At 38.7% G+C, this 17,459-nt stretch overlaps 1 pseudogene; it reads left to right on the top strand.

Moving 5' to 3' along the window:
• The first annotated feature begins 1,729 nt into the window (after positions 1-1,729).
• On the top strand, positions 1,730-1,825 carry LOC138822632 (U6 spliceosomal RNA; annotated as a pseudogene).
• The last annotated feature ends 15,634 nt before the right edge of the window (positions 1,826-17,459 follow it).

Below are 17,459 nucleotides of genomic sequence, written 5' to 3'. Positions count from 1 at the left end.
GGACTAAAATCTTTCATTAATCATAGCGGAGGGGTATTAAAAATAATCTTATGACACTTTGTGAACTTGCTCACTGATATGGGCTGGCCATCTGTAAGTTGAATGTTTGAATCATAGTACATACTCTCAAAATTTGTGATCTCATCTTTCATTTTAAGTTGCCTTGCATTTCACAATTGCTTACTGCTAAATCCTGCATCTCAAGGAATTGGGGCCCTGAAATATAGGAAATGAGAAATTGAAATGGGTCTTCAATTACTTTGTTGCATGTTGCATGGGCCTATGTGAGAAGTCTTGCCCTTGTTATCTGATGATGCAGGTAACTGGTACCTGGGATCATAGGAATCATTGGGTCGTGCAGAAGAATAATATTTGTTTGACATCTTATCAGAAAAATTTGAGCATAATCAGTAGGAATGCTTCAGAAATATGGAGAAAAACAGTTTGGAATCAGTGAATTAAAACAATAAACAGAGAAGCAGAGTAAAATCCCTTATAGATTAGAGGAAAACAAAATTGGTTTTTTACCATGTGAATTCAGAAAACCAAGAACAGTTTGAATGTATCACAAGTTTATACCAAAGACACTGCTTTAATACTTTTTATATTCTAATATACATTTTAAACCTAATTATTTGTATTCCAATTCTATTTATTGCAATAAATAAATTTTAATTTATTTGTGAAATTATCAACTAATTCTAGTAAGTTTCATTGTGTGAAATATAAAATCAGCACATATAAATATAAAATATATAACTATATATAATATAAGAAAAAAGACATATGTTTTGCATTGTTCTGTTGTGGTTACAGTATCAAAGGCAACTCTGTTTTAAAGCATTATTACATTATCTCTACCTCAGTGTTTGATAGAGTTGCACCTAAAGATTTACTATTTGTAGATTTACAGCCTGTAGGCAAGAGAAAACACTGTGATGAAAACATTACCAATTTAAGGCCTAATAATGAGAAGAAACATCTGGACTTCTCCTGCAACTATGAAAATATTTGGTGATAGTAATGCAGTAGTGTAACTTCCTACCTGGTAGGATGGTAGACAGGCCAGGATATTAAGTAATCATGAATATGATCGATTTTTTCCCCTTCTTGGCTTTAGTTACTTTTGAAATGTTAGATATAATAAACAATTATATTTTGATAAAATACCTTCTAGTCTGAACAGTTATGACTGAATTGTTCATCTCTCTATGATCCCTTGTAAGTAAGATTAGTGTTGTTCAAGTAAAACAATCTATGGTGTCAGGGTAAGATATTCTGATTGGTCTGTTCCTACATGGAAGAAGAATAAAGGGTCAAGTAGACATTTGTGCCAGTAAGACCTCACTTGGGAAAATGTCAAATGCAGAAGGTTAGAAGTAGCTCTTAAGCAAGGCTTACTTTGAATCCATTAGCTCCACAAAGCTAATTCAGTTGGATCAATTAGTACATGAAAAAGCCATCACCTTTGGACCTAGCAATAAATTATTGAAAGTATGATCAAATTCCAAATGAAAAAGACTTAAAATTTTCATTGACAAAAAAAAATTGCAAATGTGAGCATTAAGATGAACAATATATTTTTTTTCCACTATTCACAGAATTTTAGGGAAATAAGATCAGTAGCATTGTCAGGAACAATATAGTTTCCTTATTACAAGTAGGCAACGGTGGATATAAGTCTGTATAAAGATTGCATCATTAACTGCTTAAATTTGGAAGATACTACATGCTTCAGCAGCACGTATTCCCAATTACAATACAGAGATTAACATGGCAATTGCACAAGGATGATATGAAAATTTGTGAAGTATTCCGTATTTTTCTTTCTTCAGATGCAAGAAATGAAAAACATTTATTAAAAAGTTGATTACAAAATAACAAGTGTAACAACATACGTAATTCATATAATTAAATTTAGTTTGACATCAGTGTATTAAATCTTCACCTCAGAAAGGCGTTTACATACCATAAACTTTACAAAACTTTTGAAATTAGACAACATTGTCATTTTATCCCAAAGAAAAATAATATTAGGACCTAGGAAAAAAAGGAATCTAAAACTATCTATATGGAATACAATCTGAAAGGACACATTATACAAACATAGAATATTTTAAAATATTCTTTTTCAGACAAGCACCAGAAATACTTTAGTTTCTGTACTATTCATTTAAATAGATAAGTTAAAATTATTTCTGATTAAAATTTCACAAACTCTGCAGAAATCATTATACATGTATACAAAAACTCTTGAATACATTTTGACATCCAATGCAGGCAATTCACTTGGAAGAATTCCACGGAATTCATGAATTTTTTACAGTAAGTATTGGTGTTGCCGGACGCTGGTGGCTCAAACTATAAAAAGAATTTTGAGGTATTACCAGGTGTAATAGACTCAGACAGGCCTACCACTATAAAGGTCATGATAAGGTCTCTAAAAGAGACTATTCAAGTTAATAAAGGGCAGAGGATTGCCCAAATATTTTACTCTCATATTTAAACTTGCCTAATCCCACACTGACTCAAAACAGAAAAGGAGGGTTTGGCACCACAGATACTGTAGCCTGGATTCAGGAAATTACAGATAAAAGGCCTTACAAGGCCATTAAAGTCAATGGAAAACAAATAACAGGACTCTTAGACACAGGAGCTGACAGATCCTGTATAGCTGGAAAAGATTGTCCTATGGCCTGGCCAGTGCAAGAGACTTCTTCTTCCTTAATTGGATTAGGGATGGCTTCTAATGTAGCTTAGTCAGCTCAGAGACTCAAATGGGTATGTGAAGGGCAGTAAGGCCACTTCAAACCTTACGTTGTTCCCACCTTGCCCTTTTCTTTATGGGGCAGTGACATCATGCAAGACATGAAAATAAAATAGGACAAATAGACTCCTCATCGAAGGAGCAAAATTTTTCATAGGGGCCACTGACGAACAGCTTTATGCTGACAAAATAATATGGAAACGTGTTGATCCTGTATGGATTAATCAGTGGCCCCTAACTCAAGAAAAGATTGAAGCCACACAGGACTTAGTTCAAGAACAATTGAGTCAAAGGAAGAATAGAAAAGACTACCAGTTCATGGAATACTCCATTTTTTGTCATTAAAAAAGAAGTCAGGAAAATGGAGATTATTACAAGATCTGAGGGCAATTAATGAGACCATGCATAACATGGGAGCCCTTCAACCAGGTCTACCCTCTCCTGTTGCAGTCCCACAGGGTAGATACATAATAATAATAAACTTACAGGATTGCTTTTTTACAATAAAATTACAATCAGAAGATTCCAAGAGATTTGCTTTCAGTGTCACTTCGGCTAATTTTAAACAAACTTATAATAGGTACCAATGGAAAGTGCTACCTCAGGGCATGAAAAACAGCCCTATCTTATGTCAACAATATGTGAAAAGGGCTATAGAACAAATTAGAGAAAAATATCCAGGGGCATATATTATTCATTATATGGATGATATACTTATGGCCGATGAAACTAGAGAAAAGACAGAAAAAATATTACAGGATATGGTAGAACAATTAACAAAATTCGGTTTGATAATAATAACTCCTGATAAAGTTCAACATGAATGACCTTTAAATTATCTGGGAAAAGTGATTGGACATGATTATATTATGTCTCAAAAGACACAAATTAGAACAGATAAACGAAAAACATTAAATGATTTCCAAAAATTATTAGGGAATATTAATTGGATTCGGCCTAATTTAAAAATAGCTACAGGACAATTAGATCCTTTGATGAAAATGTTGGACAGAGACCCTAATCCTAAATCTACCAGGAAAATAACTCCTGCCGCCTTATCCTGTATAAAATTGGTAGAAAAAGCATTGAATACAGCTAAAATACAGAAAATTAATATTGTACAAACATGGTCCTTTAAAATTCTGGCTACAAGCTTTACTCCCACAGGATATTTTTGGCAGGATGGGATACTAGAATGGATCCATTATTCCCATAACCCTGGAAAAATAGTTGCTTCATATCCCTTTTTTTGTGCTAATTTGATTTTAAAGGCTAGATTAAGAGCTAGAGAATTATTTGGCCAAGAAATACCTAACATTATTATCCCTTATAAGAAACAATTAGATCATTTGATACGATTTGATGATGATTGGAAAATTGCTGTATTAACTTACACAGGTAAAATAAGCTTTCATATGTCCCAACATCCTTTTATACTGAAACCCCTGTGATATTTCCAAAGGTTTTGGTTACAGAACCTTTGGGAGGGGCATTAAGTATTTTTACAGATGGATCTTCTAGCGGAAAGTCTGTGGTTTATTGCAGTACAAAACCACCATTAATATCTTCTGACCCAACTGTACCTGCACAACAGATTATTGCAGTTCTGCTAGCCTTTCAAAATTATTCAGAGGAGTTTAACCTTTACACAGATTCGCGCTATGTGGTTTCCTTGTTTCCTGCCATTGAAACAGCCCTAGTTACTGGTCATTCTAAAGTAAAAGACTAATTAATAAAATTACAACAGCTATTACAACAAAGAACGACAAAGGCATTTGTGGGACACATCAGGGGGCATAGTAATCTCCCTGTACCTTTGTCTCAAGGGAACAAGTTAGCAGACTTATTAACTAAGGAAAGTCACGTAATGTCAGCTTTAGAAGAAGCTCAGGAAAGTCATAGACTACACCATCTGAATGCTAATGCCTTAAGAAAGATGTTTCAAGTGTCCTGAGAACAGGCAAGACAAATTGTAAGGGAATGTGAGGCATGCCTGGAAGTTTTTCATCCACAAAAAATGGGAGTTAATCCTAGAGGCTTAAAGCCTAGAGTTCTGTGGCAAATGGATTTTACCCATGTAACAAAATTTGGGAAACTCTCCTTTGTCCATGTTACTATAAAGACTTATTCTCATGCTATGGTTGCTACAGCCCATTCTGGAGAGGCTGTGAAAGATGTTATTCAACATTTGGTTAAAGCCTTTGTCGACCTAGGAATTCCTAAGGAAATAAAAACTCACAATGGACCAGCATACACCTCCAATGCTTTTGCTAAATTTTGTGCACAATGGAAAATCGTGCACAAAACAGGGATTCTGTATAATCCACAAGGCCAAGCAATCATAAAACGAGCTCATCAGACCTTAAAAAGTCAATTGACAAGAATTAGACAGGGAGGAGAGAAGCAATACTTCCCCCATTACACTCTTAACCATGCTTTACTGGTTCTTAATTATTTCAATGCTGATGAGCAAGGAATAACCCCAATGATGAGACATTGGGGCATGGGAAAAACTACAACTTTTCCTTTACTAAAATGGAAGGATCTACTTACTGGAACCTGGCGTGGGCCAGACATCCTGTTAACATCCGGGAGAGGCTATGCTTATGTTTTCCCACAGAATGCAGAATCCCCCATTTGGGTCCCAAACAGACTCATCAGGCCTTTCTTGGGCCCAAAAAAGAGACAGGAAGAAAATGAAAATACATCAGCAGAGAAAACTGGAGCAGAAGATAAAGACTCTCTCTCTATCACCACCACAGGCTAATTTAACAAAAACCGCAACACCACCTATATGGGGAAAGATCAAGAAGCTGGTTGAAAAGGCCCGGCACATTTTGTTAATGAGTTAAATAAGGATGTTTCTCTAACATTAACAGAGCAAAAAATTATTGATCCAAAATTAAAAAAAAAAAACAAAATAGAGGCTTTGGAAAAAGTAGTCTTAAAGTTAAGGACTGAAGTCAATAATCTAAAAACCCAGCTGACAACTAGCTGTCATCAGTCATTTAAATATACTTGTGTTACCCCATTACCTTATAATGAGAGCTTAGATTGGGAAGTTACCAAAGTGCATTTACAAAAATTCTGGAAGGACAATAGCTTAATTCATGAGATAGGACAGCTACAGGAAGATATCTCAGCCCTTAGTCAAGCTCATTTGGAAACCGTGGGGATAAATTCTTTGGCAGCAGACTTACAGAGAGGATTAAAAAGTCTTAATCCTTTAGATTGGTGGCACTACTTGATTACATTTGAAGTCATAATACTTATTGTTATATGTATTCTTGTTGTCTTTCCAGTCCTCTTCAAACTAGTCTTCTGCTCCATCTTCTCTATATGAGAAGAAATTTCTCTGGCACATCTAATATATAAAAAAGGGGCAAATGCCATGCCTACTCCAGTGGAGTCTGCTTAGCATAGAACACCTGCATTCAGACCTGAGAATGGGGCTTCAAAGAAGCCTATCTCTGAGAATGGGACTTCACCAAAGTCTACCTAAGAGAATGGGGCTTCAAAGAGGCCTATCTCTGAGAATGGGACTTCACCGAAGTCTACCTCAGAGAATGGGGCTTCAAAGAGGCCTATCTCTGAGAATGGGACTTCACTGAAGTCTACCTCAGAGAATGGGGCTTCAAAGAGGCCTACCTCCTGGAAAGGCTGGCAAGCCCCTGGGAAAGATGTGTTTCTGTTCCTGTTTTGCTTTTCTTTGCTGTATAGGAGTGCCTATTAATCTTTTACTGTTCCTGCTGCTTGTTCTACTTACTCATGCTCAATGTTCCCTTATTCAAGGCTCTTTCTTAAAAGTGTTGATGACTCCAACATCCGATGAGTGTCCTGAGAATATGACTAACTCACCAGAGTTAAGTGCTACCGTAAAAGCCCCTCTTGTGGAAGCTATTAGACAAGTCATAAGTAAATATAAAAGTATTGGGGGTTTCATGACATCACTTCAGCAGAAGCAATTGTTTGTAAGAGATTTACAGGAAGCTGTAGGCACGGCTAGATCAAAAAGAGTGTATGGCTACTGGAGACTTCCCTTTAATCCTAAAGCATATACAATAGACTCATATAGATATCCTGTAGATAAGAAAGATGTAGAGGGATATTTAGACCAAAAGCTAAATAAGATTCTTAAAAAGTTGGTAGATGGAAGGTGGAAATGGCTTATCAGAGGAAAATGGTGGGATCCTCCATTATCTAGACGACCCCAAAGACTTCCACCAAATCCATAGCCTTTTACAGTTGTGTATGATAAGTACGGCAACCATTGGGAAAACTACTTAGAAGAAAAAACTTCCTATTACTCTCTTTCATTTACTGAGAGACTTGCTAGATCTAGGTCTCCTTGGTACTTACTATCAAAGAAGGAACAAGAAAGATCTTATGAGACAGTTAAGGCCTCTATGGAGAAGAGTAAACGATTATGTGAAAGGGTTACAGAAAAGACACTATGAGCTTAAATTTGATATATGGCCAGATTTAACTAAGTATACTAAATATCATCATTTTGGCCACAAATTGGGGACCCTCTAAAGAATGTCAAAGAAGCACAATTGCTTAAAAAAGATTTGAAACATATAAAGTACAAAACTAAACAAAAGTAACTATAAAGTACTAGAGTTCATGCCTTTCTGTCCAGCACCTTGCCCGTGTGCTCTGGTTAATGGTTAATAGGTGATAAACATCAAAACCAATTGTATTTCTTAAAAAATAGAGGTAAAGCCGAAAACAAGTGCCTATTGTCATAGCTCGTAATCCAAAAAACAAGATCAGGCGAACACCTAAAAATGAAGCCTTGCAGCAAGATTGTGTAACTTTTTGCCCTTTCTCATGGAGACTTTAGCTATAAAAGCATGTTATCCTCTGCAATAAATCACACTCAGCATTCACTCCTCTTCTGTGTGAGTTGTCTGTTTGCCATCTCCCCACCTGTTCCAGTTCCTCCACTAGGTGTCCTCCATCGTCCCAACAGAGCCAGTCAGTGGCAGAGGTCCATTGTATCTTTGCTATCTCAATTCTCAGCAGCAAGAGGACTTTAGTTTGGGCATTGGTATCTGTATCATGATGACGCAAGAAAGAAGCCACTCTGGTATTATTCTGCATATATACACTGTGCAGGGTTGTCCAGCCATCTACAGTTATTGCATTTGCCACTTGAGCCACCAACTCACGGACAATGTCTAAGTGTCCACTGTAGGCTTCCTGATGAAGAGGGGTATACTCATCATCATCCCTAGTATTCACATGAGTGGCCTTTTTGGAAAGTAGTCTCCACATTGTAGTAAGCTGAATATTTTCAGCAGCCCAATGAAGAAATTTACTTGGATCCTTGTCCAATTTTTGTCTTGCAATTGATAACATTCCTTATTTTTTCATCTTGTTCCTCAGCTTCCTAAGAATTGCCTCACCAGAGACTTTGAGTGCCAATGGGAATGAAGTTTCCATGTATTTCCCTAATAGTTCACATAGGTTGAACTGGTCAGAAAAATCTAGTGAATTTTCTGCATATCTGATTTATATCCTTTTTCCAATTTTACTATTCAAAATTATTCTAACTGGAGAGTAGGGAATTGATGGAGAACAGAGGAAAGATGTTCCTCCGTATTCAAAAGTACAGACTGAAAATAAGGACCAGTGATGTCTTCATGTGCAGTTTATTCTAGGAATGAGAAAAGACGAAATAATGCCCTCTACATAAATGATTTGGGAAATGGCAGAGCAAAAAGTGAAATGATGCAACCAAAAATATAAAAGCAAAATAAATTAGGATAATTATGGAACAATCATATTATCTATGAGAACCATGAAATAGAGAAAGGAAGAGAGATACAGATATGCAATGACCTAGCTAGCCACAAAATTCATGCCTCTGATCAACTGATAGAGCAAACAAAATTTTATTTTTTAAAAAAGATGGAAATAGAATTTATATATTTACTTGGAATTAGTAAATACATTTTAGTAGCCTACATAAAGAGACATAGCTTTGAACAAATTACAGACAAGAATCTAAATCCTTGGTAATTCTAGTAAATCCTTGGTAATTCTAGTAAAATTTCACTGAAATCAGTTGAATCACACTTTTCCTGTACAATGAAGAAATAGGTCCAAGTTAGTTAAAGCAGCTAGAGAAGGCAGGAAGATTTTATCTGTGACAAAACTTTGTGGAAAATGGTATTGAGGATTTCTCACTGGTGATCCACTTGCACTAGAAGCATGATTCTGAACTATTGCTTGCTGATTCTGAACTATTGCTTTGATCATTATATTCTCCAAGAAGAAAAAATGAGAATTGATAGTTTAGGACTACTAATACATTTTGACCTTCTCACTAAGCACCTTCAATCATCAAAATCACATGAAGAAAATAGACAGGCCTACTTTTTTAGATGAAAACAAGTGTCTTAAAAAACAAAGAATTTATGTAGTCATGCATAGGACTTCTATTTTACCAATGCCTCATACATTTTTTATAATGTTGGGTAACAATAAATAATGGATCTATTAGAAGGCTCTTAAAGCTCATATGTTCAATAGTGAGTTCTCTTACACTGTATCATGGTATTTTTTGTTTATGGTCTTAAGAAATTTACATAACTAACTTGAATTTCTGACAGGACAGTATCATCACTGTACATCTTGCTTCTATACTCTCAGTTTTACATTACTATCTAAGTATGTGCATTAAATAGTTATAGAGAAAAAAGTAGAAGCCACACTAGTGGCTCATGTCATTAATAATAGTTAATCAGAAAGATGAAATGTGAGTATTGTGTTTGAAAGCAGACCAAGAAAAAACTGTCCATTAGATTCTGATTTGAAAGTAACCAACAAACACTAGAAATGGAGCTGTGGTACAAGCAATAAAATGCTAGCCTTGAGAAAACTGAAATAAAAAATAAATTCTGGAAAAAGCTATGTGTACAGTAGGAAATGACCTGCTGTGTTAGGAGCCATTCCAGATGTGTAGAGGCTCTCAGTTTTGTCTACAGTTGTTCTGATAACAATAGTGCCATCTTCTCGGTGGTTGGAATATTCATGTGCTCAAGGACTCCCTGAGGCCTTGAGCTACCCGTTAGTGTGTGTGTGTGTGTGTGTGTGTGTGTGTGTGTGTGTGTGTGTGTGTGTGTTTGTGTGTGTGTGTGTGTGTGTGTGTGTTTCCCTCATTTTCCCCTGTCCACTTTGTGAGTGCCTGTCTGCCTATTCCTAATCTCGGATAGTGCCCCTTCTCCATTGCATACTTGCCTTTAGCCTCGATCAGGATCTGTAATGAGTCTTAAATTGTCAGAGACCTGAATATTCCACTTTTTCTTTGGAGCCCAAATTCGGATGTCCATATCTTTGTACACCTCCAGAGGATTCTGGGTCAGCAGGGCCAGCTGGCATATGTTCTCCCCTGCCTCTGGGGGGGCAGGGTCAGTCATGCCATGTCCTGTAATTTTCCTCAGCTGGGCCTCTGGCTGTACGTCCCACTCTCAGCAGTCTGGCAGTGGAGTGGGGGAAGGGTGGTTGCCAGTGGCTCTGACCAACTCGAGCTTGATAAGTGACTGAAGGCTAACCCAGCAAGGATGATCAGGGTTTACATGGGAGGTGAGGCCAAGTTGGCTTGGAAGCATTGGTCGATGTCTAGGAAATGTCAATATATGTTTTCACAGGTAAGTCTATCTTCCAACCCTAGCAGGGCCTCTAGACAATTCCAGATGTCAGAATACAGAGGCAAAGACTTTGAGCTCCAGGGCCAGAGAACTAGGGGATGAGAGACTGGTATGGCCAGTGCCTCAGTGTTCTGGGGCATTATCCTTGAACTGGCTATGTCCCCCTTGTGTAAGTTCTTAACCCAGTGCTAGCCACACACCGGACACTTGTGCTGTGGAAGTGGTAGGAGTAGAGGTGAGATCTAGGATGACCAAAATCAGGATTTATGGCCTGAATGGGGTATAGGGTGTCTTTAAAAAAATCTTAGAGCTGGAACTCAGAGCTTGGCACTGTCCCTGAGCTTCCTTTGTTCGAAGCTAACATTCTAACACTTGAACCACAGCTCACCTTTCATCTTTTTTAGTAGCTGAATAGACAGACGAGTCTCACATACTTTCCTGCCTTGACTGGTTTAAGTTGCTGCCCTAAGAGCTCAACCAATTGAGTAGTTAGGATTTCTGGTATGAGCCTCTGGCAACTGCTAAGGATGTGTGTGTGTGTGTGTGTGTGTTTACCAGGGCTTAAACTCAGAGCTTAGGTGGTATCCTAGGTATCTTTAACTTGTTTGAACAAGGTTGGTGCTGTACTACTTGAACTACAGTAGCTCCGCTTCCCATCATTTTCATGATTCTTTGGAGATAAGAGTTTGCCCAGGCTAGCTTTGAATCTTGATTGATCCATAGGTCTCAGCCTTGAGTAGCTAGGATTATAGGCATGAGCCACTGGCATCCAGCTGCATGGATGTCTTTTCCGAATCTCTTCTGTTCTAACAGCTGTCTACTTGCCCTGGCCTAGATCTCTGACCTCCACATCAGCTTCCACCAGCCCCTGACTGTGTGAAGAACGTATAACTCAAACCTGATCCCATTCTTTTTCCTTAGGGGAGGAGGTTATGTTTCATCTGAAGCCTGGGGTAGGAGGGGTAGCTGTAGATGGGTGCTATGTAGAGATAGTATGTTTTAGCCAAGAAAGGAAGTGTGGCCAGATGCTAATAGCTCATGCTCTCATACTCCTAGCTCTTCAGGAGTCTGAGATCTGAGGAGTGCCATTCAGAGGCAGCCTAGATAGAAAAGTCTGTGAGACTCTCTTCTGCAAATAACCACCCAAAACCTGGAAGAAAAGCTGTGGCTTAAGTGGTAGAGTGCTAGCCCTGAATGAAAAAAGTGAGGCCCAGAGCCCAGGCCCTGCATGCACACACAGACACACACAGACACACAGACATGCAGACACACACACACACACACACACACACACACACACACACACACACACACAACACATACACAGGAAGGTGGTAATGATGAGCTGAGCTAGAACTGGGGGCAGTCCTGAGGTATTGTCACAGTAAACTCTACAGGCATATCAAGTGGTTTCTACCTAAATCCTTCTTGGGCTAAGGGGTCTGGGCCATGGCAGTAAGTTCCATGGAACCTGTCCCTCCATCTGTGCACTGGGCCACAGGACCAAATGGATGCTCATTTGTAGTCGGCCCACGATTGCAGACCTTCATGTGCCCCTGAGCACTAGTGAGGAAAGGAGGCCTCTGAGCCTGGGACTACAGGGACAGCCAGCTGGCTGTGGATTCCTCAGACTACAAGTCTTTCATGAGCCCAACTCAACACCTGCCCAAGGTGTGCCTGACAAATTCACACTCTTGTGATACCCGCATGAGTGGGCATTACCTGGTGTGACATCTTGCAGCTTCTTCCCCTCCTGGCTCAGAACTGTGGTCTGAGACTTCAATTTACTGTTCAGATCCACATTACATCCATGACAGATGCCATTCTGGTTATCTCCATGCCCCAAGGCTCCACCCTTCTCTGGTACTGTGTCTTGCTCTGTAGGGAATGGCCTCCAAACAGGCTGCTCTCAAGACTTGTAGGACACCTAGAATTGGGAGACCCTTATGGGCCCACTGGAAAGTGGGCCTAGAGCCACAGAGTGAGATACAAGTAGGCCAGGGGTTGGTCATGGGGCTTGAACTCTGGGCCTGGGCGCTGTCCCCAAACTCTTTAGCTTACCACTTGAGCTACAGAGCCACATCCGGTTTTATGGAGGGTCCTTGGAGATCAGAGTCTCCCTGATTTTCCTGCTTGTGCTGGCTTTGAACCGTGATCCTCACATCTCAGTCTTCTGAGGACTAGGAGGACAGGTGTGAGCCACCAGTGCCCAGCTGATATGGCCTTTCACCACAGTGAGCTAGGAGCTCCTGAAAGCTTTTCTTTATTTTTCTGTGCCAGTACTGGGGCTTGAACATAGGGTCTGGGCTCTGGTCTCTTAACTTTTTCACTCAAGGTTAGCACTTTACCACTTGAGCCACAGCTCCATTTCTGGCTTTTGGTAGGTCATCGGCAAAAAGAGTCTCACTAACTTTCCTCCCCTGAGCTGGCTTGACACAAGATATCTATTTCAGTCTCCTGAGTAGCTAAGATTTACAGGGGTTGAGCCACTGGTGGCATTGGGCTAGAAGCTTTTCTTAAGCAAGCATTATTCCCTGCATTTGCCCTGAATCCTACATGCAAAGGAGGTCTGAGGGTCAGGAGCTGTTAAAAATAAGCTCCCAGCCACAGGAAATGGATGGGGTCCCTGGTAAAATCTGACCTAATCTTCACCCTGGGCCCCATTCTGGGACCCCACCCTCTGCCCTACCTGTGACTCAGCCTTGAATGTCCTGCCATACTTGCCTGAAGCCACAGAACCTTCATTCCACCCATACCATCAGTTCTACACCACACCTCAGGACATTTGCCCATGCTGTACCTTCTTCCTGAGGCCCTGTGCCCTGAATCCACATCTTAGAACTCCTGTGGAATTTTGACACTGCTTATATCACCTCCTGGAGCAAGTCTTTCCTTCCCTTCTTCCTCTTTTTTTAAAAATATTGAGTTGCTAGAGATGGAACTTGTGCAGGCTGACTGGCAACTGCTCTATCTTGGGTTTGTGTGTGTGTGTGTGTGTGTGTGTGTGTGTGTGTGTGTGTGTGTGTGTGTGTGCATGTGCGTGCTTGTGGGGTTTGATTTCATGGCCTGGATGGTATCTGATCCCTGAGCTTTTTTTTTTTTTTTGGGTCCAGTTGTGGGGCCTGAACTCTAGGCCTGGGTGCTGTCCCTCAGCTCTTCAGCTCATGGCTAGCACCCTACCATATGAATCACAGCGCCATTCTGGCTTTTTTCTTTTTTCTTATGTGGTGCTGAGGAATCGAACCCAGGGCCTCAGGCATGCAAGGCAAGCGCTCTACCACTGAGCCACCTTCCCAGTCCCTGATCCCTGAGCTTTTGTGCTCAAGGCTAGCACTCTAGTACTTAAACCACAGCTCTACTTCTGGCTTTTTGTGTGTTTAATTAGAGAAAAGTGTCTCATATAGACTTTCCTGCTTGCAATTGGGATCCTCAGATCTCAGCCTCCTGAGTAGCTTACAGAGGTTAACCACCATCACCTACCCTCTACCCTACCTCTTACCTATAAACTCAGCCCTCCTCTGATTCCCAGAAGAATACGTCTCATCAGGCTCATTTTTTTTTTTTTTTTTGCCAATCTTGGGGCTTGAACTCAAGTTCTGGGCATGTTCCTGAGCTTCTTTTGCTCAAGGCTAGCACTCTATCACTTAAGTCATAGTGTCACTTTTGGCTTTTTCTTTTTCTGTGGTACAGAGGAATTGAACCTAGTCATGGAAGGGTGCTAATTAAAGTTATATAAAACATGAATTATAATATGAATGAAATTCATGGTTCCATTACTTGTTCTAAGAAAACAATTATGCCTTTTGTTTTCAATTATATTTCTTTGAGAATGTGTAACATTCATATATTTCACTGTTAAAATTGATGTTACATTATATCAAGTTGATTCAAACTTGTATTTGAAAATTGCACACTTAAAACAAATATACTTCCACTTTCTTCTAACACATAATTAAAATAACAGTATAGCAAAGCTTGGTGTTAGCTGTTCATGTGTAGAATCCTAGAAACTCAGGAGGCTAAGACCTGAATATTTTAGTTCAATGTCAGTGCAAACAGACAAAAATGTGAAAAATTATCTCCAATTATCCAGCAAGAAGCAGAAGGTGAGAATGTGGCTCAAGGAATAGAGTGTCATCATCCATGAGCAATAAATATGAAGGAGACCATTAAACATTGAGTTCAAGCCCTAAAATGGCACGTACACACAAGACAACAACAAAAAAGTAGTATGAGCATCAATATTATTGAAGACAAAATAGGAAAGATAATGAGAAATGTGTAAACATCTTGCAGACAGAAATCATTTGACAGAATTTTGATTCATGAGAGGGAAAAGTCACAGTATGATTTGTACATTCTCATTATAGTCATTTGTGTTGAAACTTGGCTATTGGGTAACATGTGAAAGAGCAGACTGGACTACCTGACAGTGCAGACATTGCCTGTGACTATGCACTATCCCACTCTGCAAAAATCTAAAATAGTGATGGTTATTTTTTTAAAAACCTCGTTAGTGACTGGTCCACACAGACTGGGGTCCTTATTTTGAGGCTTCAGACCAGTGCTTTTGTTTATAACCACTCCTATTTTATCCCTCTTCCTTTGTGCAGCTATACCTTACTTAGCTGGCACCAAGCCAAGGCTTTGAACTAGACCGACTTCTCTATAAACTCAACAGCAACATTCTAAGTTTAGAAGATAAAATTGAGGAAAGTTTTCAACACAAATTAAAATACACAGTGGAAAAGGTGGGAGAGAAAAGATAAGATGAAAAGTAGAATAGCTAACTATTCAAGAATTCATTAACAGTTTCTAAACTTTACAAGAGAGCTGGGGTACAGTTCAGTTGTAGAAACAGACTAATATATACAAAGCCATGGGTTAAATCTCCAAGAAGGCCTAATAATAATTTCATACATAGTAGTAATACAATAGTTACTTGAAATAAATACTTTCATATTAGAGAGGCCTGAATCCTCAAAAACTAAACAAAATATTTTCAATTCTTGTACCCACTGACATAAAACTAAGAATGAAATGGAAATAGTTTCCTTTTCTGTCCTTTCCTTTCCTTTTCTGTTTTCTTCTTTTTCTTTTTTTTCCTTTGGCACTACTGGTGCTTGAAGTTGCTAAGACTCTAACCACTTTAGATTATTTTTCTGGCCAAGCCTCTCGTGAGCAATGATCTATTCCCTATGACTTCCACAAACGTGAGATAACAGGGAAATTACACTATGTCTAACTTACTTTGGTTTTGTAATTTCTCACTATTTTTTTTTGTCAAAACTGGCCCTGATATGTCTTCTAAATCTCTGCCTTCTAATTAGCAGGATATATTTCAGCTCAAGCTTAGACCCAGACTATTTTTCAATGTAAACATTCCATATTGACTTCTGTTTTCTAGTTATCATTAAATTCTATTGAGGTTAGTATGGATCTTTATGAAGTTATCAGAAGAACACAGAAATATCCCTGGAATAATTTTCCTGGTTTCTTTAAATATTTATAGCATGACATCACAAGTAGGACATTAATATTTCACAAATACTTTATGCAGACTTCAGTAGTTTTAATTATTTTGCACACATATTAAGCCCAACATATTTCTATCAACTCTATATGAATATACCATATTTACAGACACGTTTCTTTACCAAAAATGAGTCTGTCTCATGCTTCCTTTTTATAATTAAACCCACTACTTCTCTCTTTCCCATCCCAAACCTGTTTCATCCTGGTAACACATTTTTTTTTCTCTGACTTCTAGATCATGCAATGTTTGCCTTGCATGTGTGAAGCATGGGTTTGATTCCTCAGTACTACATAAACAAAACAATCTGTAATTGGCACTATGACAAGTCATAGAGTGCTAGCATGAGGAAAAGAAGCTCAAGAACATTGCCAAGACCCTGAGTTCAACCCCCAGGACTAGGCAAAAATAAACATGATACATTTTATTAAGCCTGGCACTAGAGGCTCACGCCTGTTGTCCTAGATGCTCAGGAGGCTGAGGATTGAGTTTTGAAGCCAGCCCTGGCAGGAAAATCCATGAGATTCTTATCTCCAATTAAATCTCAGAAAAATCTGAAAGTACTGCTGTGCTTCAAGTGAAAGAGTTCTAGCGTTCATTCAAAGGAGCTCAGGGACAGCGCCCAGACCCAGATTTCAAACCTCAGGAAAGAAAAAAGAAAAGAAAAGAAACACACTAAATACTATACATAAACTGCTTTGTCAAACAGCAATTTCTATACAGCTACTTAAAGTTAATTTAAAAATATGATTAGAATAAAATACCAATCACTTTGGGAAGAAGACATAGATAGAATTGAAAGGTTGTTTACAGGAGACAAAGTAAATTTTATATCATACACTTTGAGTTGAAATTTGTTCTTGTCTTCTTACATCATTTATGGAATTGACAATACTATAGTTATGGGTCAGTTTCCTTGAGAAACTGATTGTATTCTTCTGTCTTTTCACAAGAAACCATAGAGGTGATTTTTGCATTTTTTTTAAAAATTGTGAACTTACCTTTCAGAGGGGCTACAATTACATGGGCAATGTAATGAGTTCATTTCTTACCAAGCGTTGTTGCGTCCTCGTTTGTTTCCCGTTTCCATCCCTTCCCATCTTCCCCCACCTCACCTCCCAGCCAAAGTTGTACATTTTGTTTTTCGACATAAAGTCTTGTACATCTCATTGCTGGAATGGGTCCACCTGTATCCCCATTTAAACAATATGTTTTTTCCCTCCCCTCCAGAAATTATACAAACATCAAATACAGTGAAATCAAGGCCTTACCGTAGGGGAAGGACATACAAAGAAACAAAGAAATCACCTTATACGTATGTTAGAAACAATCACAAGAAAAAAAATGCATTTGAATCCTTATCTTGGAGTTAATTTCTCCTAACATCAACTTCTCTGACAGTTTCTGCTTGTCTCAGACATATATTAGTTATTGCAAATAAGGGAAACCATGGGACCTATGTTTCTTTGGGCCTGGTTTACATCACTTAATATAATTTTTT

This window comes from Dipodomys merriami, unplaced genomic scaffold (genome assembly GCF_024711535.1).
Source record: "Dipodomys merriami isolate MVZ:Mamm:240054 unplaced genomic scaffold, mDipMer1.0.p SCAF_113, whole genome shotgun sequence".
NCBI lineage: Eukaryota > Metazoa > Chordata > Mammalia > Rodentia > Heteromyidae > Dipodomys > Dipodomys merriami.
This window is presented reverse-complemented; position numbering and strand designations above follow the sequence as displayed.